A 26,653-nucleotide genomic window follows, 5' to 3' on the forward strand; every position below is an offset into this window, starting at 1 on the left:
ATCCCAGCATGTATACTTGTGTGTTCCCTTTTGTTCTCTGTTGTAACAAAATAAAACTGAATTGAACTTAGAACTCACTAAGACATTCAACCTCAATTTGCTTTGAAGAACCATCACATCAGTAGATACACTGCTTTCAAAGTTTAATTATTCTCAGAGCTGAATGTAAGTTTTATCTAAACGTACTTATCACTGCTTTCAGCTACTATGTAGATTTTATTATGGCTTTAAAATGCATTATATTACATCTGTTGTGTACACAGATGCCCTGGCATTTTCCACTTCATTTTTTTTTTTTTTCTTAAGAAATGAGTGCTCATCAAAATAGCACTGTCAGTGGTTCTTGGGCACTGTGCTTTCTCGCTTTCCAGCTCTGACTTCTCAATCTAACCATTGCCAGAGTGGAAAATTATATTTTTATTTCCTAACCTTTTATTCTTTTAAGTAATGTATCAGTTTCAAATGCAATCATTAATCTTCCCTATCCAGCTCATGCACTGAAGCAATGCTTTCTCCACTTGTGCAGAAGGAGCTGCCTGTATTGCATTTTTTCTCCCCTGACCATGTGCTGCTCTGAGGATAATAGCAGGGAGGTTGTCACCTAGCACTGGTAGCTAATTTAGTCATAATGAGGCTTGTCTGTGCTATGGCTTGTGACAGCCTGCACTTCATATTGATGGATTATGTCTACCAGGTATGTCATAAAGCATTGAGAGCCTTGGCAGTAAGAAACAGGTCACATTTATTACTGTCTCTGAAAGCAAAGGGACCGAAGATTGTTTTCTAGAGTGCTTCTCAATGGCTGTGAGGATGTTGAAGGCACTGCTGGCTGTGGGCTGGCAGGGCTGGCTAGGCGACAGCTTGGCCCTTTGGCCCTGTGTTATTTGTAGGGTGAGGAATGCTCTCCTGCCAGGAAACCCTCGTCTCATGCCCTGTCTGAGCCCTCGCAGTGCAGTGCTGGGAAGCAGATCCTGGCAGTGGTGTCTGGGGGTGCAGCTGTGAGTGGAGAGCTGTGCCTCTGTGCCAGTGGAAATTGTTGGCTCCGTTTGGGCAGTAAACAGCAGCATTTCTAATGGCCTGGTAAGGCACGCTGCCAGAGATAAAACAAGGTCAGCTGTACCTCTCAAGAGTGCAAAACACCATCCATAGTGCTTCCTGTCGCTCCATTCTCAGTGGCAGTTGGGTGTTCAGACATGGGAGGATGCTGCTGGTATGTGTATACCAGAGCTCTGCAGTGCTGGGGCTCTTCTTCTTGTGTCGTGTGCTCACACACACGAAAGAAAGTCAGGCCTTGGGGACTGCTTCCTGGCAAACTGCTCCACAGGGAAGTTTGGAGTTTTAGTGTTATTTCTGCCCAGTTCTGGAGGGAGGTTTTATTTTTAGCTGCCCTTCTGATTAGGTAGAATTTATTGTACAGTTAAGTGCCGCTACATGGAGATTACTCAGCTGAAAAAAGGATGAAAAATGGAAGGCTCATATGCAGTGCTAAGTTGGTCGTTTTTTTTTGTTGTGTTGGTTTTTATTTTTCTTGCTACTTGAGATACTTTTTTGTTTTTCCTTACAAAAATTTGGTATAGTAGCATACAGTGCTGCTATTGTGAGCAGAATAGACAAGCTCAAAGATTCTTGCTTTTAATAACCCCCTGCAGCCTTATATTAGACTTTGCTGGAACTCTGGGATTGATTAGTTTTCTTCAAGAAAAAAATAAGCAACGCTTAGTACACTAAATTTGGATAATGTGCTCAGGTTTCATTTTAACAAGATGACTGAGGTATGGAATGGAAGCATCTCTGACATCTGACCTGGCTGTGCTTTCTGTAAATACAGTTTTACAGGGCCATGCTATAGATCAAGACAGTATGCAAGTCAGATTGGCTGTGCCAGCTGTACCTTTTTTCTTTAGGAAAAAAAAAAGTTTAAACTGAAACTACATTCTTTTTTTCTTTAAAATAGATCATGATACATAAATAAATGCCCTGTTCTGTTATTCTGTGCTATCTGTAATATGGCATTAATTATTGTCCAATGATACTGTTTTTTAACATTAATTGCAAGTGATGGTTGGTAATAGGTGGTTGCTGCTTTCCTTGCCAACTTCACCTGATCTTGGGGTGCTTTCTTGTGATTTCTCAGTGTCACTGCTTGTTGCACTGCAGATGAGAAGGATAAGGAATGCACACAATCATGTGCTGTGATTTTTTTCCCCTCCATTTGCCTGGGGCCAAGAAAGGACCTGAGAAATCATTGTTTCTTTTGTGAAAATACTGATCCCTAATACATAGTGTTGTAGTACAGTTGCCTTTGTGGTAGACAGGTCAGATAGGCAGTGATCCCCGGGAAGGGCACAAGCTATGATAGATTCCATTAAGATCTGAACAAATGCCTCCATGTCTTCTCAGAAATAAAATATATATACACTCCATTGCTTACTGTGTGGCATTGCTTTAGATCTTGCTGGGAGGTATGGGCTGGTTTATTTCTTTCATTGCATTAGCCCTTATTCCAGAAAGTCGTTATGTCCATCCTTCCTTTGGCCAGCTATGAATTTTTGGCTGCATATAACTTTTATCTTCTTTAGGATGTATGGGCTTTAGTTTAATGAGATTCACAGCAAGAATTTAAAGAAGTTTTTCTTGTTGCTGGTAGTACTCCAAGGGAGCATATAGACAAGAGGGGGAATGACTGTTTACGTGGGTGGATAATAATAGGACAAGGGGGAATGGTTTTAAACTGAGACGGGTGAGGTTTAGATTAAATATTAGGAGGAAATTTTTCACACAGAGGGTGGTGACACACTGGAACAGGTTGCCCAAGGAGGCTGTGGATGCCCCATCCCTCGAGGTGTTCAAGGCCAGGCTGGATGTGGCTCTGGGCAGCCTGGTCTGGTTGTTGGTGACCCTCACATAGCATGGGGTTGAAACTAGAAATCATTGTGGTCCTTTTCAACCCAGTCCATTCCATGTAGTAAGGGAACTCTTCATCTGAGTGAGCCATAGTTATCTCCTTTCTTACTTAAATAGATGGACGTAAGAGTATTTTAAGAAAGGTTCAGGATCTGAGATTTCAGAATGGCTTTTCTCCTGTTTTTTAAAGGTGAGATAACTTAAAGCGTATGTAGAGAATACATAAGGAAGGGCTGACAGAGCCTCTGGTTGAAATTTATTTAAAAGGATGAGAGATAAAATGGCTTTTGTAGGAATACTGCCTACTAAAATGGTTTTGATTGTATATGGTCCACAGCCCCATATTTGCTTTTTCACAAGAACTACCAGTAAAGAGCATTTTATTCCCAAACTTGTCTTCCATGTCAGGAGGAAGTTCTGGCACTGTATGCTCATCTTTCTTGGGAGATGCTTGTCATAATTTTAAATCTTAACTATTGAAATGTTTTGTTAAAGGATACCCTTTATATTCTCTAGCACTTTCCCACACATCTTCTACAATTTACATATATAGGAATTACCCTCAAGATGTTTTGGGGGTTACAGTGTAGGAGGAAATTAACTCCTGCAAATTACTACATAATTAGATGCTGTTAAGGTACAGCAGTTACTATGGAACCTGGAAGACAGTATTTCAGTTGTTGCATTTTTTGCTCTTTGATTGGTCCTATGAAATGCAAGCAAGGTGTTCTTTTGGGCTTATTTGTTTTGTGTTTCTCTCCCTTTCCTCATCTCCCCTGTTTGTTCTTAGGTGACATGTAATATTCTTTTTCTGTCTGGGGAAGAAGTCTTTGCTTCCACAACACAGATGCATGTGAAAGCAACATTCTCATTGGAAATGTGCTTACTGAGCTGTTGATTAATTACGGATTTCTTTTTATTGCTTGATTTTTTTATTTTTTATTTTTTATTTTTAATAAAGTATTTAACAGTGTAGATATATAATGTGTTTTTACTTTGCAAGGTTATTAAATCTGCCACTCAGGTTCCTGTTGAATAATTCACCTTCTCAATAACTGTGTCTTTTTTATTTAGTTTATATAGTATATTTGATAGAAATACTTGCACAGTAAGATTCTTTTTAACGTGTTTAAACTTGCAAACATAAATCCAATGACATATTATATGCACTCCTGGTAGTATGGCTGAAATGTTTCTTACAGTTCCTCCCCTATTTTGGCAATGTGCTCTTATTACTTATCAATTTCTGTAATGCAGTTCCATTGCTCAAATTGTTACAGAATTACACTCTGTGTCAGTAGGGATCACTTCACCTCAATCACTGCCAACTACTGCAGGCCCTATGGATTTGGTTGAATGTCCCCATGGATTTCTAAGATTGGTTGACTGGATTTAGCCCAGTGCTAAACCTGCTCTGCCTTTGTCTAGTAACATTTTAGATTGAATTGTTATTATCTTCATTGGTCATCTTAGGTATAGGTTTAATGCAGACAGTTGTGTTGATGGAAGCTTGATTTTGATAATGAATTAAGTGAGCTTGTCCACTACAAAATGTGACCAGGTGAACAGTGCGTTACTTGCTTATGTCTCAGCGCTGAAATCAGTATTTACTTCTCTAGCAAATGTCACGCTTCCTCCTTATTCAAACCTGGATTATTTGAGCTCTAATGTGTACAGTAAGAAAGTATCTGCTTTTATGTCTTATATATTGAGATACTGTTTTCCAGCACTGAATTATGGGCTTGAAGTTGAATTGATTACTTTTAGTGGAGGATCCTCTTAGCACTTTGTGTTCCCTAATGCTTCAGAGTTGATACTGTAGTTAGTGGCTAAGTAGAGACACAGAGATTACAATTAGTGAAAGTCTTTGTGATGCAATAATACACAGCAGTGTTGATATATATACATCCTGTCATAGTGTCCTTTCAGCTCTGTGGAAAACCAGAGCCTGTTATAGCTACTTTGTGTTGGACCTTGACACTTGCAAACTGGAATACTAAGTCACATGCGTATGCCTGATACTGAAGTCTTACCTATTTTAGCTAGATTGTCTCATTAAAACTGTGAGGGTTTTCTGGCTTTCCACATTCCAGAATAAAGCACAGGTAAGTACAGAAACATTTTATTTGTTTTTGTAAGACAAGCCTTAGTGCTGTCCTCTACAGTCTGATAATTCCCCCTTCTGTAAGGATTGCCATTTTTCAGATAATTTATTTTCCTTCTCTTTCCTCTGAAGTGAATCAGATACCAGGCAGAATGGGCTATACAAGGCTGCCTGCATACCCTGAAACTCACCCACTTTGTCCTTTGGTGATTGTTATTATTTTAAAGAGCAAGAATCAGAACATTGAAAACAAAAACTTTTCTTGTTTCATTATAGAATCTGCTACTCTAAAGCAAATTGCCTTAATAGCAACATAACTTAAGTAAATCCTTGATATTTAGAAATAATGTACAGTAGGGGGAAAAGTATAATCCCCTTTTTTTTGTTGTTTATTTTATCTTTTTTGGGAAAATTTAATTCAGAGTTGCTCATTTGTTTGTATTTATATTCAATTTCTAAGAATTTTCATCATCAGTTTCTCCCTGACTAAATCACTGTGAACTGCTGTTCTCTGCAGAGTAGATGTGACTTGTAATTGATGTCCCTAAATAAGTTCTTTGTATATTAATTACAGGCCTGAGTAGATACTCAGTTCTGCCAGCCGTAGTGCACTGGTGGTAGCAGGGCAGCAATGCTTACAGTGAGATTCTGAATGCTGTAAAGGGGTGAGATGGCTCTGCAGGGTCCCATGCTTAGGAGGCTGGTAAACCTGCATCATACTTTGCGTAAAGTGCTTTTCTCTAGGTTTCAATTAAAGTATAAGTGAAACCTCGCTTACTGAAGTACATGGAAGCAAGAGAAACTATGGGGACGTTTACTTCTGTCCTTCCTTTGCCAAGGAAATGGTGTTAATGAACAAAGAAGTGGGCTGAGTAGTCGTGTGTCGTGCATCTCTTGGAATCAGTGTGTATGTACTGCACTGAGTTGGAGTTGGTGTGTGCCGATAGGAGCTGCTTTGTTCCATCAGCTGCACTGGGGAAGGGATGGCATGCCTTCTCCAGTAATGGTATGTGTTGTGGGTTCTTTTTTTGTCTCCAGCTTGTCTCCAGAGAGAGGTGTGCCTGTTGTGGGCTTCCCAGAACTACATCCTATAAACACTTGAAAAATGTTGTGTGCAATCAGTGCCCTTTTTATAGGTTCTCTTCATAATTGACAGTAACAAAAACCTGCTCATCTGTTTTGGGTGTGTTTTGTTATTTGTGCCAATATCTTCTGCGGTTTTTGAAAAATGAAGTGGTGGTGATATGCTTGAGAAGTCTCTGCTTTGAGGTTGTAGGCACTATAGGTGATAAGTGTCTCTTTCCATGTGGGTTCCTTATAGGAGCAGCATGCATTTATCTGAGGAGATGCACTCTGGAGAGGCTGTGCTTGGTCTCTGCTTCAGGAGGTCACCTGCTTCTGGAAGGAGCTGCACGATCTGACAGCTGATTCTGCTGACAGAATGAGACAAAACATCCAGGTTCCCTTTTGGTGCCAGTTCCCATCTGAAAGTCCCTGCTCTGTAGAATGGGGCTCAGCAGAGCCATCTGGAGAAAGCTGTGTGGGTGCTGCTGCTCGGCATCATGTTGCCACAAATACCTTTTGAAATCTTTGCTTTCTGCTCTGCTATGAGTTTTCTTCCCTTGAGCATTTTTCCATTATTAGAATGTTAATAGAAAACAGTTCCTGTGCTCCCCTGGTGAAATGGCCTATCTGGAAATTAAACATGTTGTTCCCTCTTCAGGTTTTGGTTAAAAAAAAAAAAAAAAGAAAGGGCTTCAACTTTGTATTGTGCAGGTCAACAACATTTTCTGTGCTGCCTTGCCCTGTTTTCCCTTAGAAATTTCACTGCTACCATTTTTCCCTGTTTTTTGTAATGCTGCTCTATCTTAGTCAGGCTGTGATCTCTCCTGCCAATTCTCCTGGTATTTTCATCTACATATCTTTCCTTGAGAGGAGAATTGTTAATTCTTTATGAAGATTAAAATAGGCACCACGTATCCATGGATAAACTTGTTAGATTTCTTGCTATTGGTAGCTCTTCTACTTGCAAAAGATGTGAAATTGCAGGTTATGGTGTTGAGCTTGTTTTGTTCCTTTTTATAACTTCAGTAGCACAAGGCTCAATATTTTGCTTTAAAAACCTATCAAGAGAATGGTATGTATTTTATCTGTCTTATTTTTATATTCACAGATGGTTTTCTTCTTATTCTGAGTCATTTAAGTAAAGGAAAACTACTTTAAAAGTGTGTCTGTGGCAGAGATTTTGTGCCTGTTTGCTGTAGCATCCTATAGAATGGGCCATGTTGCCTGCAGGTGGCAGAGGGCTGTAGAAATTCAAAGATACTCACGATTAAATATAAAACAATAACAAAACATGGCAAATTGCTAATTTGGAAAGTAAAAGGTATTTGGTGCTGCAGAGTAGTATTCTGGGCCAGGCAAAAATCCTTTCAGAACCAGGTAACCTTTCGGATCAACTTATTAATGTCATAGGGCAGTGTTCAAGGCAAACTACAGCAGTAGCACAGCTTATTGCAGCAGTAGATACTAGCTTACAGCATTGTATTTTCATCTTCTTAGACTACTGACATTTTTGCTCTTCTTTAAGTGTACTTAATAACTTTTGTTGTTTTTTTTTTTAACTCACTCCAGAAACAGAATAAGAGTGGCTTATAGAAGGGTATGCTGCAACAAGTGCTCTTAAAGGGAACAAGTGAAAGTACATTCATTGGGACAGGGAGAAACAGGAATATTGCCTTTCCCTCCTTTGGCAGTGATAACCTGTTTATTTATCTGTCAATAAGATGTTAAACGCTTCAGGTTTCCTTCATTTCAGGGCCAGTGTGTTCTGGATACACTTGGGTGTGGACCCAGGTTGACGGTGCCTTGAGCTTCTGTGCTGTCCTTGGTTCATACAATGATAGGATCATGTGAGTTGGAAGGGACTCTTAAAGGTCATCTAGTCTGACTCCCCTGCAATGACCAGGGTTATCCACACCTCCCTTAGGTGCTCAGAGCCTGGCCCAGCATGACCTTGAATGTCTCCAAGGGTGGAACATCCACCACGTTTCTGGGCAAACTTGTTCCAGTGCCTCACCACCCTAAGGCCCTCAGATGGTGTTTCCTTGTTGCAGTTTTCCACCAGTGCAACCACTCAGATAAGGCTTAGCAGAGCAGACCTGTTTGGGAAGGCACCATCTGACCCCCAGTGTGCACTGTACTGACACTGCAGCGTTGTTTGTGTGCCTTTCAAGGGAAGTTATCTGAAATCCCAAAATAAGCAGAAATAACTCTTTATGTAGCCTTCTGCAGACTAGGAGGAAGAATGTAGAATAAAAGCTGATCTTGGGCTTCTACAAGTCCATTAAAAAGGAAATAAGTGCATCTTCAGCAGAAAATAGCAGTGGGAATTGGAACTGTCAGCTGTTTGTCACGGTTTTGGGGTCGCTTCAGTCTTGCTCCCAGTTTTTCCCACTGGCCCAGAGATGGCTTCCATGTTTGTGCAAGGGATGTAGCAGTGGGACAACTGTCACTCACTCTCTACCACTGTTGGTGACCCAAAAACAGGGATGACAGTTAAGCCTCTGAGATATGAGGTCAAAGAATTGTAGAATGTCTTGGGTTGGAAGGGACTCACAAAGACCATCAAGCTAACTCCCATGAAGAACTGGCTTGAGATGGTGGGTGGAGGTCATGGCTACTTTTGTGATCCTTGCAGCTTCCCAGAAAGAGAAGTCAGAATTAAACTTTTTTTTGATGTTGTTTTACCCTGTTTAATGCAAAAAATGCAGTGGACATTTATGTGCTTATACATACTTTCTAGTCTTACTAGTTTGAAGCCAGTTAGGCTTTATATGCCTGTATTACGCAGTGTAGTGCAAAATTTCCCCACCTCTTGGCCTGTGGCATGAGAGATTCACAGGGCAAAAATGTTTTAGTGTTTTAGAACAAAAATTCTTTCTGATCTAAAGCTTACCTTTTTTAATAGCATTTAACTTTTTTTTTTTTTTTTTTTTTCCCCAGCTCTTCTGTATAGACATCACTATATTGGTGTAAGGGCAAGATTTATAAGCAAACATTTCAGGCTATAGAACCTTTTTTTTTTTTTCTTTTTTAATTGGTAACAGAATTATGTAGCATCAACATAGATCTAATAAAAGCTTAACTACAAATTTAATAACAAGTATTAGAAAGGTATGTTTTTGTTTCTAATAAAGGTATTGTGACTTGCTTTAGTAACTTACAGGAATGTCAGTGCAGTATAAGCAAACACTAAAATTGGAACTATGTATTTAAATATGGCAGTGGTGATTTCATGAGGGATACTACGGTCTGTTCCCAGCAGAGCTTTAAACCTCATTGAAGTCTTTGTTCTTCTGTCTTTATAGTGATGTTTTACAAGCTTCTGCAAGTACATTTTTTTTTCCTTAGCGCACACATTACAACTTGTGAGCTCATGGGCAGCATGTGTGATGCTCATTTCCCTGTTGTGCTGAGTGTAGATATGTTAGCATGCAGAAGCGATGACAAAATACCTATCCCCATGACTTGTGTTTCTTAATTTGTTTTTTTTTTACTGAAGATTTTGGTATTACAATATACCGCACAAATATTCTGCCCAAGCATAAATTTTAATTTTGCATATGCTTTGCAGTACAGAATGAGAGTTTGTAGAGCATTATAATGAACTTAGGCCTGCTGTAATTCCAGCCTGAGTTCTACCTGCCCTCCAACAGAATCCTTGTAGATGTAGGTCTCTGCGCTGTTTTCTTTCCCAGAGCAATTAGTTGTTGAGTGCATGCATGCCTTGTAAATGTGCCCCTGATGAGTTTGCTGTCTGCTTGTGATTCTGCCTTGTTTGTACCACTCATTTGTGCACAAAGCAGAGAAGAAATCAGCAGCATAATGTGAAACTTGCAGGATTTTCCTACGCCCGTATTTTTGTGGCAATTTAATTTCTTTTTCGCCTTCTGTTCAATGTGTACCCAGGGCTAGAGAAAAAGTCTTTGGAAACTGAAATAGAACAAAACTTATTCATCAAAAGCAAATCATGCAGTGATAGATGCCTTAGAAGTGCAGGTAGGTATTCTGCAGAGTAGCTATCACTCAGAAAACCATTTATTTCTGCTCATTTGGGGGAGCATAAACACCGTTAATTTAGCCTGGTGTTTTGTACTTGTGTCTGGAAGATACAATACTGAGAAATACTATTGCTTCATTTTAGATCTAAGAAAATAGAGAGGGCTCAAAGAGAACAAATAGCAGTGAGTAGGAAAACTGACAAAGCTTTGGACAGGAAAATTAAGATCTAGTGCTCTGCTGTTTACATCACTTGTAACTTGAATGATGCCGGGGGAGGCGAAAAACTACATCTGCCTGCTCTCTTATGTATTTTCTCCTCCCTCCTTTACTGCCTCTCTGATCTGCCTCTTTTTTCACTTTCCCCTGAATTTTTTAGTGCTGGTTTCTAATACATTTAAGTCTTGCTGTAAGTGGGCAGTGTATGGATGGTGTATAGTGGCTCACATCTGTAGGCTCAGACGTGTAGGAGGAGGGGAAAAACTAACAGAAACATTCCTGAACAGTCTGTGAAGGTCTCACTAAGAGAAGAAACCACTAATAAAATCTTTATTATCATTTTTATGGTATTTTTGAGGCTTGTCTACATTTCTTGCAAAATGTGAACATGCTGCTCCGAAAGTAATGCCTCCTATTTTATTATGTTGAACCACAACATCAGAGGTGCATGTTGGTCGTATGGCAGTAGAAACCGAACCTTTCCACCAATATTCCATTACATTTTGTTGCTGTGTGACAGATGGCAGCTGAGGGGCAGTCTGACACAATGGCATCTGACATGAAAGTGCATATGAGGCAAAGGTGCGGAACTGAAAACTATGCAGAAAAAAGTGGCCCCCACTGATGTTAATTGATGCTTGCTGAATGTTTATGGAGACCAAACAGTGGATGTCAGCAAAGTGAGGTGGTAGGTGGTGCATTTCAGCAGTAGTGTGAAATACAAGCAACATTTTGGACAGCTGTGCACAGCCGTCACACCATGAAATTCTTGGACTCGGTGATCCTTATAGATCCCTTCCAACTCAGGATACTCTATCATTCTATTACATATATAGTGTTATATAAAATACAACTAAATAAATAAATAGTGTTGTTGTGCTCTTTGTATGTATTGTAATTTCCACGGAAATAAATAGGAGGCATTCCTTTCAGAGCAGTCAACATAAATAAAGTGTATATACGTGTTATTGCATCAAATGTTATACAAAGTACAGTCAGATTTGGTATATGAAATGTCACTGTGTCGCTGTCTTTGAGATGTTTGTAGTTTGAATACACTCATTCACTTTTATTTGAGTTACAGCTCTGATGCACACTTGGATTTGGTGCATGCATCCTCCTCTCTTGTAAAGGACATATGGTAGGTGTGGGAAGGCTGCGGGAGTTTGCTAGGGAAATCAGAGACTGGGAGGAGGCAAGGACTACTGGGAAGAAACTTGGAGATGCTGCCAGCTGTCTGGGAGGAATCTGAAAGGCAGTGAGTGGAGGGATTGGAGAAGCTGCAGACAATAGATGTAAGACAGCAATATGCTTAAGAAGGTTGGTGAGCAAATCCAGCCCCACATTATTTAACTTATCAACCCGATTTTTAAGATGCATTCACAATATTTTTGCTATTTTACGAATATTCCAAAAGAATGTAGTAGTTTTTATGGAATGGTAAGGTTTGTTTTGTGGTTTTTGTTTTTGTTTTTTGTTATTTTGAGGTTTTGTTTGTGTATATTGTTTGCTTGTGGTTAAATAATCCTTCAAATGGAACCATTTGGCTTCGTGTCTCTGATACATTCGGGATAGCATTAGGGACTGAGTTCTTCTTTCTATCAACTGCGCAGGGAGGCTGTGGTGATTCGTCCATAATTTAGGCTTTATTTAGCAAGACAGGTTGAATGTGAGCCTAGCAAGGTGAGTGGTTGGTGGGTTTTTTTGGGGGGGAGGGGGGGAGGGAGGGAAGAGGGGAGAAATTAATGATATATAAGTGCAGGTTAGTATTATAGTGTGTTCTCACTGTTCTCATGCAAGCCCCTTTGATGTTCTGTTTTTCTAGGCTGCAGGTTCTCCTTTAAGGTCCCTTATGCTTTAACATGTTTTCCCTATATAGCAATCCTCTATTTTTGCAACTCCATTTCTTACACTGAAAACATGAAAATAATGTGGCCTTTCCTTATGACAGCAGCCATGAATTCTTAGGACAGTTGCAGCTTGCCCATGTTCCACTCAACAGTGTCCACGTCCAGGCATCAGCGTGTCTCTCCAAAGTTACAAAGCCTCCCATCTCTTTCAGAGTCAGTCACTGTGGTTCACAGCTCCTGTGCCACTGTGCCTTTTCCGAAGCTGCCCGACCCCTTCAGTACAGCTATTGCCACTTCACCTCTTGTGTGTTGTGGCCATTGGTGCTGTTCTTCTCAGCGCTGAAGCCCTTCAGCGAGCCCTACCAGTTTATTTCAGATTCGGATTTTGCTGCTGGAATAAGGAAGATGTATAGAGGTAACTCAGCTGCTGCCGAGTGGGCAGCCACTGATGAAGCTGCTTTCTGTTTGCTCAGCACTTACAGCTGTTTCTGAATGAAGAGGGTAAAGAAGGCATAGGAAGGACAGGAATCTGGTGAAGAAATAACTAATGAGTGCTGAATGTTGAAGTTTGAGGAGTGGATAGAAGTAGTCTTTTCTGCTGAATAAAAGAGAGAAAACAATAAACGTAAAATCAAAACCCTTGGGCAAAACAAATGAATGCAAAAGAGGAAGAAGGAGAAATAACATAAACTTTAAAAAACATATCTGGTGGAGAAAAAATTGAGCTCTGTGACTATAGGGAAGGAAGCTGCTATTCAAGAAAGAAAGAATGAATGTTAATGTTACACGTTACCGTAATGTTAGAGTTTGTTGTGGAAGAATAGAGCATCTGGTAAGTGAAGGAAAATTAGCACCAAGTGGAACAGGTTCATAGGAGTAGGTGTGCACATTCTGTCCCCATATCTTTGTCTTTTACCTGTATTTGTGGACCACTGCATGTTCTGAATGTCCTCCATTTGGAGACTGACCAGAACTGGAACATTTTTTTGTGGCCTCACTGTGATTGAGGTTTGCCCCATGCTATTGTTTTTGTCAGAAAATATATCCTGTCCTTTTTTTGAGCTGTACCTAATGCTGCCTACCCAGCTGCTGAAGAAACAAATAGGACTGAGTTTATCTTTGGAACTAATGAAATGTGGGAGAACTGCTGTGAGTGTTACTTAGTGCAAGTCTCACCTGTGAGGTGTCTTCTCCACATTGTAGTTGTGTGAAAGTGCAGTAGTCATTTGTACCGATGAAATTTCATTCCTTTTCCATGCTTATTATAAGCTAATGCACTTTTTTTATACACAGTAGTAATGGGCACTTTATTTTAATGGCCTGTTAGCTGTTAACTAAATGCAAATAACAAAAATTCAAGCAAAAGAAAAGTCCATCCAAATCCTGAGGAAGGAGTTTGCTTTTCCAAAGTTTCTCTCTTTGTTGCCTTTATTTGACTTTTCTTTGTTTTCTTTTTTTTAAATAATCATCCAGTAAATTTGTATTTTATATTGATACACTATTAAAAAGGAAATATGTGGAGTTTATGTGCAAGCTGCCAGGAACTATATAAGCAAGTCTGAAATTATTTGCATTCTAAAAGGGATCCCCACTACTTCTTCTCAATTATAAAAGACTATATTTGGCTGTGCATGTGGCTGAGTTTTCCTGCCAGGGATCTTTAAGTAATTTAGTGATATGAATTCACATTTGAGGATAGGAAATGTGATTTATGGTGGTTACCAGCAATGAGGAATGTCACTGATAAAGAGGAAAGCCAGATGCCATTAGTTAAGTTCTCCTCTGTCTTTGTTTCTCATTGCATCTGGAGATTTTCTTAAGATAGATCACTTTAATGTCCTACAGGATATGAGAACAAACATGTAATTGCTGTTCAGAATGAACAGTTGTACTAAACGGCCTAATGCAGTTTCCCTCAATTTTTTTTTAATTCAATCTGAATATAATTTAGCCCTCATGATAAAGATATTAGTGCCAAGGGACATATGTTAAAGGTTGTGAGGAGCACTTAGGATCATTTTAATCAGAGATGGGTTAGTCCCATTAAACAACTGAATTAATCTTCTTGCCAAGACACAACATAGTCCGCTACATGCAGATGTACATATGGTGTTCCATGACCAGCAAGTTTAATGAGTTCTCTTTTTCTTTTTAACTTAACAGATGCTTGTTCCTTGCCCTGTTGTGCCCTGTCTCCCAGTCTCTTGGATTGGACAAAAAGCCATGAGTGCTGCTTCTGGACTGGAAATGACAGTGTGCTGGGCACTACCTCCCCTCGGAATGGGTGGTTCTTTCTTTTAACGAGCTCCTTTACGTGCTGCCTATCCTACATCTGCCTGCCAGCTTTCATAGAATGTGCAGATGGATAGCACAGCTTTTTATTAAAATTGGTTGAAGTTGGCTGTGGGCCGTAAAGGTGTCAGGATAGAGAACTGAGTAATAACACAGTTACATATGCCTGATTTCCTTAGGAAGTCAACTAAAAATAGTATTACACATTCATATTTATGTACAAGCCCAGAAGATGATGCCTTAAATTGTCTAGTAAGCCTTGTTTGCAGACAACAAAAATGAGCAAGTTGTCACTTCTATATTTGTCAATTTATAAAAGATTATAGATGATATTTCCAAACTAGGCAGTAAAAGTCTGTGTAGTCTCACACATAGATTTTTTTTTTTTTTAATCAAAGTATACCCTATTGTTTTTCTTGCCTCTTTTTTTTTTTTTTTTTTTGCCCTTCTGTTCATCCCTTTGTCCATCTTTTTGTCTGTATTTCATTGGTGATAACCATTTTGTTGTAGTTGACTACCTGGAACCTGATTTGTATAGTAGAAATCTTAATGAATGATCTGCATGTGCAGAAATTATATACAAATTAGAATATGTGAAGAACATGTAGGAAATAGTAAAACACATTCCATAAGGAGTGTATTGCCTATATAAAATACCCTGTTATTGTTACTATTATTTTTTTAATAAGTAATACTTAGGTATTTAGGGTAGGTAGCATACTCTCTGTGTCAAGTAGTGCTTTGGCAAGGGGCCTGAGCTTCACTGAATTTTGATGAAAGTCTCCCTAAGACAGCCTATCTGAGCAGCACAGAGAGAAAGAAAACGATGCAGGTAGATTGTATCACTCCCTGTTTGTGTTGCCCAAATCCAGGGCCTCTGTGTGTGCATGCATCTGCTTTGTTGCCAGCATGGCTGCCTATGCTGTGCTCCGAGTGGATGGGTCCTCAACATAGTCAAAAGGCTCCTGTAGATGAAGTAAAGCAATCTTGCAGCTGCTTACAATGTTCTGAGTAAACAAGCATGGTTTTTAGTGGAACAGAACTCACAGTGCTGCTCCTTATATAAGGAAGAACTGGAGATGGGACCAGCAGCCTAGCTGTTTGATTTATCTGGTAAACACACATTTGTAGAAAGAGAGCACATGTTAATGGGTTTGCATATACAGCACTGAACTGTTCTGACAGCTTCATGGGTTCTGTTGTTCGTTGTAGATGGAATGACAGTAGGCAAACATTTGGGTATCTCCGTTGGAATTGAGACTTGATTTACTTGGTGCTTGTTCAGAATAAGGATCTGTGTAGTTACTTAATGGCATAGGATATTTTATCACTTAGAGATGAGTAGTTCAGGCATTTTGGAGAATTGTGTCATTTGCTGTGTGCCTGGGAAGCTGACAGCCACATAGCTTCTGTTGCCTAAAACCCAGAGTTGATGTTCTGTCTCAGAAATACAGAGCAGAAAATATTTGTTCTTGAATATCTTATTGCACCCAGTAAGAAGAAAATGCATATATTTCTAGTTCTTTCATTTTGAATACAATAAATAGATAATCCAGCGTGAAATCAAATATACAGACTTTTTTTCAGGGTTATGTGTGCAATGGAAATAGGAAAATTTGCTTAGCAGGAAATCCAAAAAAGGGGCCACATTTAGAAAGTAAGTAGTGGTCAGCTATGGTATAGTTTCTGTGATGATGACTATACATCAACTGATGTATAGTTTCTGTTGTTTAAATTTTTTTCTATGAACCAAATAGAGTATCACATTTCTTGAACATATTATGAAACAGATGGGCAGTGAGCATTCTCTGTATGAATTGTTACAAGTGGTGCATTCAAAAAATATAAACATTTAGAAATTGAAAACTTGAAATATAGGAAATGTCAGGAGTTAAAGCTGCCTTTCAGACCTAATTTATCTTGTTCTTGCTCTTTGCCTCCTGTTATATGAATTCCATAACTATAACTATGAATTCCATAACTAAGGCTTTTTCCTGCCTTAGTCAGTGTTGGTGTTCACATTATGGATAGCTTTTCAGCATTTTTTTTCTCATCCGTTGTTTACTATATGGCCCAGGCCTTGCTCTTGCTATCCAAATCTCGCTCCAACGTAAGTTGTGAAGAGTGCTCCTGGATTCATATGTTTCTCATAGACTTTCAGAAGCTTAATGAGAACTCATTTTTCTGGGTGCTTAGCAGTATCTAGCAATTCACGTTCTTAGCAGTGCTGCTGCTGATAGTTGAGGATTGCAGCTCTTGATTACTCTGCCACTCTTGTAGTCAAGCCTTGAGACATGTTAGACATGTGGAATTGCACCTAAGATTTCCTCTGTAAATTTTTTGCCTAACAGCAAAGAAGCTCTCTTTGGAGGTGGAGGAAGTACTTTCAGCTGTCATGTAAAACTTTTCTCTTCTTACAGTCTACACCATGTTTTGCTCCCATCAGAGGGAGGAATCTTTATGTGTGTCTTGCTCTGCAGACAGACAGGGAGGCGGGTGCTTCCACAAAGGATGGAGCAAGAGGGATTGAGGGAAGAAACAGGAGGTGGAGGTGGGAACTTGTGTGACTCACTCCACTGGGAATATACAGAAGTAGATCCCTAAGTCCACTTATGTTTAGCTATAACAATTCAGGAGCAATAGTGAAATGAGTAATTGCAGTCCTCTACCTAGCTATTACCTTGCAAGATCCTCAAATGAAAAATGAATGTGTGTGTTGCTGGGGAGGAAATAATCAATAGGGAGCAGCTGATGAGCAAGGTTAACTTTGCTCTTCTCTTCAGTTCTGGTGTGTCAATAGATAGGAGCCAAACCAAAAGCTCAAATTTGTTTGTGAAGATTTATGAGTGCCTGGGCACATACGAAAATAATTAGGAGAAAGAACTGACCTGGGACTGCTCAGCCTGGAGAGCACTGAGAGGGGATCTTATAAACAATTTTTACTTGAATCAAGTTGTGCTTGTTAGTTCATTTTGAGTCAGTATCTTTTATGAAAGATTTCCCTTCTCATTGTTTAAGTAATATTTTTTAATAAAAACCTTGAAAGTCTTAAGAGCAATACATGTGTGCGTGTGCTTATTTGGCAGTTTAAACAAGTTAGCTTCAACATTTTATTTCTCTGTGACACCAGCTTCAGTGAGTAGCACATTTGTCTGAAAATAAGGTACGCATCTTTAATGTTGTGTCCACCTCATGTGACAGACAAGGTAGTGCTGACAGGCTTTCAGAAATTTATCTTCAAAGGGTTCATGAATTCAGAAAGCTAACAAAGACCAGATAAATGAAGATGACCAGATTTGTGTCTCTTACAGGTTGTGTACCAATACCCCCATGTGGCTGATACCATTAAGGCAGAGTATGCATACAAAGACTGCTTGAAGAGAATGTCAGAGAGGTAGTTTATGAAGGTAGTTTATCTGTGGCATGCAAGTAACACCTGAATTCTTGAAAACTGCATGTTAACTGTGAACTGTGTATTAACAGTTTCTTATTCCAGAATCCCTTTCCTGATTTGTGCCATAACTGACAACAAGAGCTTCCATTCTGTAGTTGTAGAATGACAGGGTTTGGTTTAGTTGGACTTTTCCTCTGTTCTGGTGAGAATGTTTCTTCGTTTCTTTTCTTAATATTTCCTATAGAGAAAACAATAATTTCCATGTGGGATGGGCTGCCCAGGGAGATGGTGGAGTCACTGAATCTGGAGGTTCAGGAAACATTTAGATGCTGTACTGAGGGAGATGGTTTAGTGGGAAATGTTGGTCATTTGTGGACAGTTGGACTGGATGATCTTGGAGGTCTTTTCCAACCTTGATGATTCTATGTTTCTGTGATAGGATGTAGGTAAAGATAGGAAGGAAGGAAAGACAGAATGCAGAGGAGTGTCCAGAAATCTTGGTTATCCCCCTAGTGCTGACCCTGTTCTTGGTAACAAAACCAGTAATGAAAGTTATACATTGCAATGTATTATTCCTTCTTGAAAGCATCCCTATTGTGAAACGGATGACTCGACTGCAGTAATGCAGGCCTCTAAGTGAAGACCTTTCCAGCTTTTGTTAGCCTATTGTTGGAGCATTTAAGACAAGAATGCGCTGTGGTATGTCAGTTAGCTGTCAGCTCAGGAGCCCTTCTGCAGCATCCTCTTGTGTACTTCAGGGTTCAGAGCAAAGTGGATGAATGTTCTTCTCTCTAGTGTCTGATAAGTCAAGGGGAACACTCTTGAATTTATGTCCTGAAGCGTGACGCTTACATTTCTAGCATAGCATTCATATCTGTAACTGTTACTAGCTTCAGAGTATTCCATCTGCCTGAACTGTGCTGTATTTATTTAATTCAAATAGAAAATATGTCCATGTAATTATTATGATGCGCATTAGGAAATTAAATTGATTTTGAAACTATGTGAAAATAGGAGATGTAAAATGGAACTGTGAAATGACCCCTGTAGGCTCTGTAAAATGACAAAAACTTTCTGGCCAGTCATATTGGTATTGGTGCAGCATACTGGTACGTGTTTACTCTGTGTATGAACCAAGAATACAGTAGGATAAATCTTAGTAGTTACTTAGGTGTTTCTGCTTCTAAATGAAAACAAATCCAGGTTGTCTCCATTTAATTTACTTTTAGACTTTTACACATTATTAATTTTCCTTAAAACAACAGACTTTCAATAGTATGCTTTACTTTAGAACAGAACTTCATATTCTGTTGCCCTTTCTTGACAAATGTGTATGGTTTGGCAGGGTCTGATTAATAACATTTATTTATGATATTACAGAGTACAAAAAAAAAAAAAATCAGTTTTCCCTACTTTATGAAAAATAACTTCAGGTATTAAACTTTTTCATGATATTTATTACTGGTATATATAGCCTTAAAATATTTTAGTAATAACAAAAGGAAATAATGAGCTGTAATTCAAAATATTTTTGTCGGGTTGCTGAAGTTTAGCTCCTTCTGAAGAAAAGAATTGCAGGGAGAATAATGAGGTAATGTTTATCTGTATAATCTTTAACGTTTCAGCCTGTGTATTGAAGGAATTTGTTTTTTCATATTTGCATCCTAGATTTCAGTGCAGCATTTTCTTAAAAGCAGAAATAGGAGCTGAAAGATTTTTCTGGCACTAAGAAGAGCCATGACAATCTTTAAATATAGTGAGCCATATAATGGGGTTACTTGGCAGCAGCAGGAGGATGAGTCAGTCAGTTGGTAGTCCAGCGCCCTGTCCTGAGCAGTCATTTCAGCTTTGCACTGCTGTTCTACCCAGTGGAGAGTGGCCAGGAGCAAAGCTTTTAATTGCAGCAAGAGAAAGGGCAGTGTTTTGTCATTTGACTTTTAAGACATTGCAGCATGTCCTTACTGGGATGATGTTAAAAATGAGTTAGTAGTGGAATGCTTGATGAGAGGTACAAAATAACTTCTTTTTTTTTCTTTTCCCTTCATTTGCTGCAGTTTGCTCCCTATTGGCTCTGTTCCCCCTGCTGTTCCTATATGTTACAGGCATTTGTCATAATTTTCCTCTTGAGCTGTCTTTGAATGATTCATGTGAAAATCAAAACAGAATGCCCTCCCCGTGCTGTTTGTTTGTTTTAACTTCATGTACTGTTGTTCCTCAGAGCTAATAGACCTGTGGGAATTCAAGCAAGATGAAAAAGAGTTTGCCTAACAAGAGGATTTTGCCATTTAAATTGAAAAATCTTCTTGAACTGACTCCAAGATCTAATGCTAGTCCCATTAAAAAAGCCCAAGGAGTGGAGAGCATCTTTCTCCAACACCTAAACGTTTTAAGATGTTTTGGTCTTGGAAAAAGATGAAAATGGGTCAAAGTACTAAAGATAGGAAGGGAGCGATCCAGATATTCTTAACTGATTTTACTAATAATGCTGACATCTCCCTGTGAAACAATACTGCCGCAACATATGTTTTTATGGTTTAAAAATAGAACTATTTGCCACTCTCCTGGCATAGTCACTCATGCTGTTGATTACTGTAGATTAAAAACAACTGCCTATTCTCTAGTCAGTGCTGCAGTATCTCAGAATTATGGAAGAATATCAGTTCATTTGGTGCAAATTAAAATTAGCAGGGGATTACTGTTTAATTGTGCAGCACTGATTGTAGTACAGGAAGAATTTCAAAGGTGCGGTAAAAGAAATGATGTTCTAAACAGCAGGGTTTGTACTTTGAAAACAGGCATAGTTAGAGGTCTTGTGTGATGCTATTTAAGCATTTCACTTCCAAAGCAGTGGCTTCACTATACTAATGTTGAAAGTTTAACCTTTCTTACTGTTATCCCACAGCATTTTTCATAGCTGTATTTTACAAGAAGCCATTTCCTTATGGGAAACCAGGGAAGAGCAGTAGGAAGATTTACACTCTCTGCCATACCTATTCTGAATGGCTGTCTGCTTCACTAAAGAGCTAAAAATGAAGCATCAAACTGTTAACAGAAATTTTGATTTTGCAAAGTGTATTTTCTAGTTGATAGTGGCATAAATGTTTAAATACACATCTATTTGCTTGTTCTGAAAAGGGTGTTATGATCATTGAAGCTACATTCCAAAGAACAGCTCCCAAGTTTAAACAAAACCTAGAAGGAGCTAATAAAGAATGGGAAGCAATTTAGTAGAATCATAGAATGGCCTGGGTTGAAAAGGACAGTGATCATCTAGTTTCAACCCCCCTGCTGTGTGCAGGGTCTCCAACCACTAGACCAGGCTGCCTAGAGCCACATCCCATATAGGGATGTATCTTAATCCTTATTCAAGTAAGGATATAGGAAACTTACCTTTCAAGGTGTCAGCAGAAACAACTGTGCTTGATTAAAAAAGAAATATATATATTTGAAACACTGTACAAGCACAATTAAAATTTAAAACAGTATACATCATGCTCTATTTGCAAGGTATAGGAATGTCAAAGAAATGCACAGAAAGTGTTAGAAATGTCTGACTGGATAAAGGAAGCCATTTACTAAGAACGGCAAGAAAGGAAGAGTATAAATGTATTCCTTGAATTCCTTAAGGAGGAAGGTACAATAACTATTGCTGAACTGCTTCTTGTCACATTTTCCTTTGGAACTGTAGTACTAAAGATTTAATTTTCTTGGCTTTGTTCATAGAGTACACTTTTCTGTTCTTTTGAATTGCATTTGGTTTCTTTGCTCTGTTCTATTAATGAAAATGCCTTCTGCACTTTGTAGAAGAAGCTAGTGTTGACACAAACTGGTTGGATGATTTGCTGTCAACTTTTTTTAAAGCATTGGTTGAAAATGTATGGGAGAACTTAAACACCCTGAGGCCTAAGCCTCGGACAAGCAAAACTCCCGGGCTACTCTATCTTTTAAAAACAAAAACAATGGTTATTGGATTATCTTCTTTTTGCCCTTTTCTTCCCATTCATCTTCCATTTCATCTTGCATAGAGATCTGCTGCACCTCTGACTGGGAAGAGCAAAGTGTAAGTTTCTTGCAGAACCTTCGGCAGTCCAGAGGAGCTGGTGGGATAATTTTATTCACAGACTAATGGAAGTAAAAAAAATTTTGTTACCAAGCAGCAGTCCCTGACATTAGAGCTGTGCTAGCACCTGTATTTCTAGAATTCCTTCATCTAGCATAGAACAAGAGCAGCTTAGAATCTTGCTTAGACTTTTCTCTGTTCTGTTATTCTGCATTCGGTTCTCATTTGCACCTTACCTTGAATTTTTGGCAAGTCATGGACTTTTCTTCCTGCGTCTCTTTTTTTGTAGGAGACCTTTATGAGGTTATGCTCTAGAGCCCTTTGCAGAGCTACGAGTAATTGCCTGCAGCAGCAGGATGGAATTTCCTGGAGAAATATCCAGGATGCAGCTGCTACTGTAGCATCTACTCTGAATTTGTTCCAAATACAGTTACCTGATGTTGTTTGGCACCTTCAGGCTGTCTCAGAAATTTATTTTCTACTGTCCTGTACCTGCTTACTAGATTAATTTTTCTGTTCCCACCCCCATCACCACTTCTTTTAAGTTGAGGCTTGAGGACTTGTGAAATGCATGTATTCTATGTTTCAGTATGAAGAACAGAATCTTCTAGCTAATTTTCTAGCCCATAAGGACTAGCCAGTGTTTAGAGAATGTTTTATTAGCTAGGATCAGAAACAACATTCAGAGACTGTTGGTGTTGGAAAGCATTGTGGAAAAAGGTACCAGGCTGCATGCTTGTGTGGAATGGGACATGGAGAAGGAGGAAGATAAAATACATACTTAGTTGAAACAGCAGGGTAACGATGGATGATCACTGGCGATGCTCCCTGGACAGACTTATTTGTACTTGGAGTAGGGGAAATAATCGTATCCATTGCAGGAGTTACTTTTGAAGAGTTTCCTCACATAATCCTTTTCAGTTTTAGTTCTGTTTACTGAGGCTCAAGTAACAGCAGAATCCTGGTAGAAGAGCAACATACCAAAGCATAAGAGAAAAATTATTTTTTCCAATACTGTGATAATTTGTCCACTGTCCAAAATAATGTATATATATGAATATCTTTTAGGTAAGATTAACCATCTCCTTGGAAACAGAACAGTCCCTTAGATGGAGGGATAGCAGCTGTGTGGACATCAGAATTCACCAGTAAAGTTGAGAATGTGAATGCTTGCAGGAGTCACAGAGGCAAACTACAGAGCAGAGATTCCATGACAAGATCATGCTTAAAAGTCCTCTTTTGGCCTAAGTAGAAATCAAATCGTAATGGTAATATAGGTTTATCTTTTAATTTAAATTCGATCAATTTTTACCAATAAATGGCGTGAACTTTTTGACTCCTTAGAAACAATGAAAGCTTGAGATAAGTGTGTGTACATTCAGTTCTCTATGCAGTGGTCTGTTGTTTCATGTGCCTTTATTGCTGAGTTCCTTCCCATATGAACAGAAGATAGTTGAGACTTGGGAGCGACAGTGATGAAATGAGAAAGTGGAAGATAAAATAAGAAAATGGGAATTCAATGACACGAATATGGTGAGCACTAGTGGAACTTGGATTGCTGTTAATTGCATTTACACAAATGGACAGTATTAGCTGCTTTCATAAGGCCTCTATGTATTGTTTGCTGATGTATTCGTTTGTAACTTCTTTGAAAATTCTGTGCAATTTATAAGCTACACAGGTTATATGTAGCTGGTAAAAACTTGCATTCACATCCTTCTTATTCCAGGAAATACGAAGTTAGCTTTAAAAAGGCTGTCGGTGGTGGTGTTATTTATTTATTTTTTTTTACAGTAATCCAGTAAGGTAAATTATCTTCGTGAAAGAAAAGAAGGGGGGGAGGGGTTAATAAAAATATTTTGCAAACTCCTGTTTCTTTCTTTTTTTTTTTTTTTTCATCCTGTTGCATATTAAATGTACTCTCTTTCTGTGAGGGCTTGAAGGGAACAATTGTCCACCTGACTGTATGTGCTTTACTGTATGACAGTTGAATACATACTAATTTATTATAGGATGGATATGAAATTCTTCTAGTGGAGTGAATTGGGAGGGAAAGCATAGAGGAAGATTTTTCATATAACATTTTAAAATCATGAAAAAAAAATTGCTCAGAAAAAAAAAAACAGCCAACAAACCCACTCTTCAGCCAAACTTTCTTACAGTGATTTTGAGAACAATTTTTCTTCTTTTTGCTAGATCATTAAGGCCACCTTGGAATCAGAAGTGAAGAAAGTGGTGGTTTGGAAGGGACGCCCTCTGTCAGTAAAGTCATGATTCCTCTGACACTAGTTTCCCAAACTTGGAACAAAAATGTAAGCATGAACTATCAAAACAAAAAAATGTGATCCTGTTAGATTTTCAGGGAATTACAGAACAGATTTCTGTTGTGTTCTTATCTTGTGTTTCAAAAATAGGAGGAAGTCAGCGTGAGCTGCTTATATAGTTATTTTATGTAGCTCTTTGCATAGTGTCAGCAAAACAGCAAAACGGAAAGTGGAAACTCACCCAGTGGTGGATTCATGCAGAAAAGCAATTCTTATCTGTACTTTGGTCCCTTTCAGAGCTCATCTTTTTTCTTCTGTGAAGTTGATGATGACCTTTTTGAGCACAAGACTTCTCTTGGTCTCAGCGGTCCAGGGACATCTGCTGTGCTTTCTGTGTCTGAGGGTGCTGTGGTATTGTTTCTTTCTTGGCATGTCTGAAAGATTTCCTGGTTTTAGACTTGTTATCCTGTCACAAAATGGAGCTTTGTATTCTGTCTGCCCTAGCCTCTCAGGTCTGTGCTGACTTGCAGGATATTTTGAGACTTAAGCACTACAGTGTCCTGGATCTTCAACTACACAGTCTTTCTGGAGCATCTACTGTATGTATGGGTTTGTGATATCATAGAACATCTCAGGTTGGAAGGGATCATCCAATTCTAACTCCCTGCCATGGGCAGGGCTGCCACCCAGCAGCTCAGGTGTCAGTTTATACTTTTTAAGTATTTTAGAACATCATTGCTACTTAGATAATAGTTTTAAATGCATGCAGATTAGGCAAAACTGTGTACCGTCAATTGTTTTCTCTTCTAGATTACGGCTTTGAATTATAAGAAGGATCCAGTTTTTTTTTTTCTGTGGGAGCATTCATAGTCATCCCTTCTCCATCTCAGATGCTCCCTAAGCCTTCCTCTTGCCTTACATGCTTTCAGTCCCCGGACTCATTTTCTTTACACAATAGGAAGAGCCATTCTCGTGAGTCCTTCAAAGATTTTGTTGAAGTACAGATGTTTTCATTTTACTTCACGTTGCTTTAGTGTGGACAGGATCTCTGCTATATGAACCTTGAGGTGCTATGTGGCCTACTCAAAGCAGGAAACAATAATTCTTCTAAGAAATTTAAATTTTTAAATAAGTCAACGCAGCAAGGTTAGGAAGCCCAGGAAATTATTTATGCAGATTCACATAATAAGCTTGTGGCTAAGTTGAATGTATATCGTCAGTTCCAGGAGTCTAAGCCTTTTCCCTCAACTCTAATGCCAACCTTCTCTCTATCATGCTGAAGAAAAGCCAACACCAGAAATGCCACTTGCTGTTGACACACGGGTGCCATTGAATATGGTGTAATGTACCCAAAGCCAAGGCACCACAGCACATAGCAAATCTTTGAGAGACGAGACTTTCAAAAATTGTTGATCTTTCTTCAGTCTTCCTAGTATTTTGAACCAAATGTAGGACTGTGAACTTGCAGAATTTCTTTCCGTATTCAGTAGGGCAAAATATTTTGGGGCATCTCTTGTCAGTGTTGATGAAAAGTGATTAGATCTTAAAAGGACTTCAAAAACAGATTGCTTGTTTTCTCCTTATTTATATAGGAACAGTTTGCTCTCCAGTTGTGGAGGGTTTCATCTACATATCTCAAAGAAATACAAGGTAGAGGAGGAAGAAAAAAGGCCATCAAAATTTTTAAAGAAACAAACACAACAAAAACAAAACTTGGAAAGCTGTTTTCTGTATGCACGTGCTTGTACTGAGGAGGAATGATTTTCTGCTTTGAAGTCAGACAGATTGGAGACAGCGTCAAGTTTGAAATGTTGAAAAACAAAAAACAAAGGTGATTTTTCAAAGTCTTATACCTTTGAGCTAGATTCGTCTTGCTAGTGTTTGTGTTGCAGAAATATGTCAGGAATGGAACCACCTCGATTTTCTATATTTTCTGCAATTTTGTGCATCTTCAAATAGAATGATTGGAGCTGTCCTTTTTTTAGGTGAGTCCATATTGAAGAAAAATGAATTGTAAAACTTCTTTTGTTTGGTATCTTTGCAAATCTTAGCTAGTAGCTGGTAAATGAAACCAGCCTGACTTCACTGATACCTGGAAGACTTTCAGTTGCCTTAAGGCTGTAAGACATGTTGAATACTGACGGACAGAGAGGGAATACGAAGACCTGTCTAGCACTGCTATCACTAGAACTACTGATGTGTTACATGCTTGAGCGTTTGTTGAGAAAAGACTAAGGTTCAGCCAGCCCACAGATCCTCAGAAAAGTCTGCCAGCAGCAGTGACGTCAATGCCAATTCTGGTGGCTGTGTTTTACTGTGACTGATCTGCTGGTATTTGGACTGAAACCGCTGAAGTTACAGATAGTGTGAAATGGTGTAAATGTAATTCCTTTGGAGTGGTTCCCATTTACATCAGACCCAAACTCAAGTTTGGTTCATTATTAAATAGATGTTTTGTGCACTTTTAGAAATTATTATTTTTAACATTAATATCTCATCTGATTG

At 38.9% G+C, this 26,653-nt stretch overlaps 1 protein-coding gene across 9 annotated transcripts in view; it reads left to right on the plus strand.

Moving 5' to 3' along the window:
- Positions 1-26,653, plus strand: part of CCNY (cyclin Y) — a 119,047-nt gene that overhangs the window by 25,775 nt on the left and 66,619 nt on the right. Inside the window, exon 1 of one of the 9 annotated variants that reach the window (XM_090143100.1) lies at positions 23,971-24,196. The exons of 7 other annotated variants lie outside the window; for them this stretch is intronic. The gene's annotated coding sequence lies outside the window, so the exon portion shown is untranslated. Of the gene's footprint in view, positions 1-23,970; positions 24,197-24,797; positions 24,847-26,653 lie in introns of those variants that run through there. One more of the 9 variants, XM_031616007.2, reaches the window with a different exon arrangement.

The sequence above is a fragment of the Phasianus colchicus genome, chromosome 6 (assembly GCF_987193195.1).
Source record: "Phasianus colchicus chromosome 6, bPhaCol1.hap1.1, whole genome shotgun sequence".
Lineage (NCBI taxonomy): Eukaryota > Metazoa > Chordata > Aves > Galliformes > Phasianidae > Phasianus > Phasianus colchicus.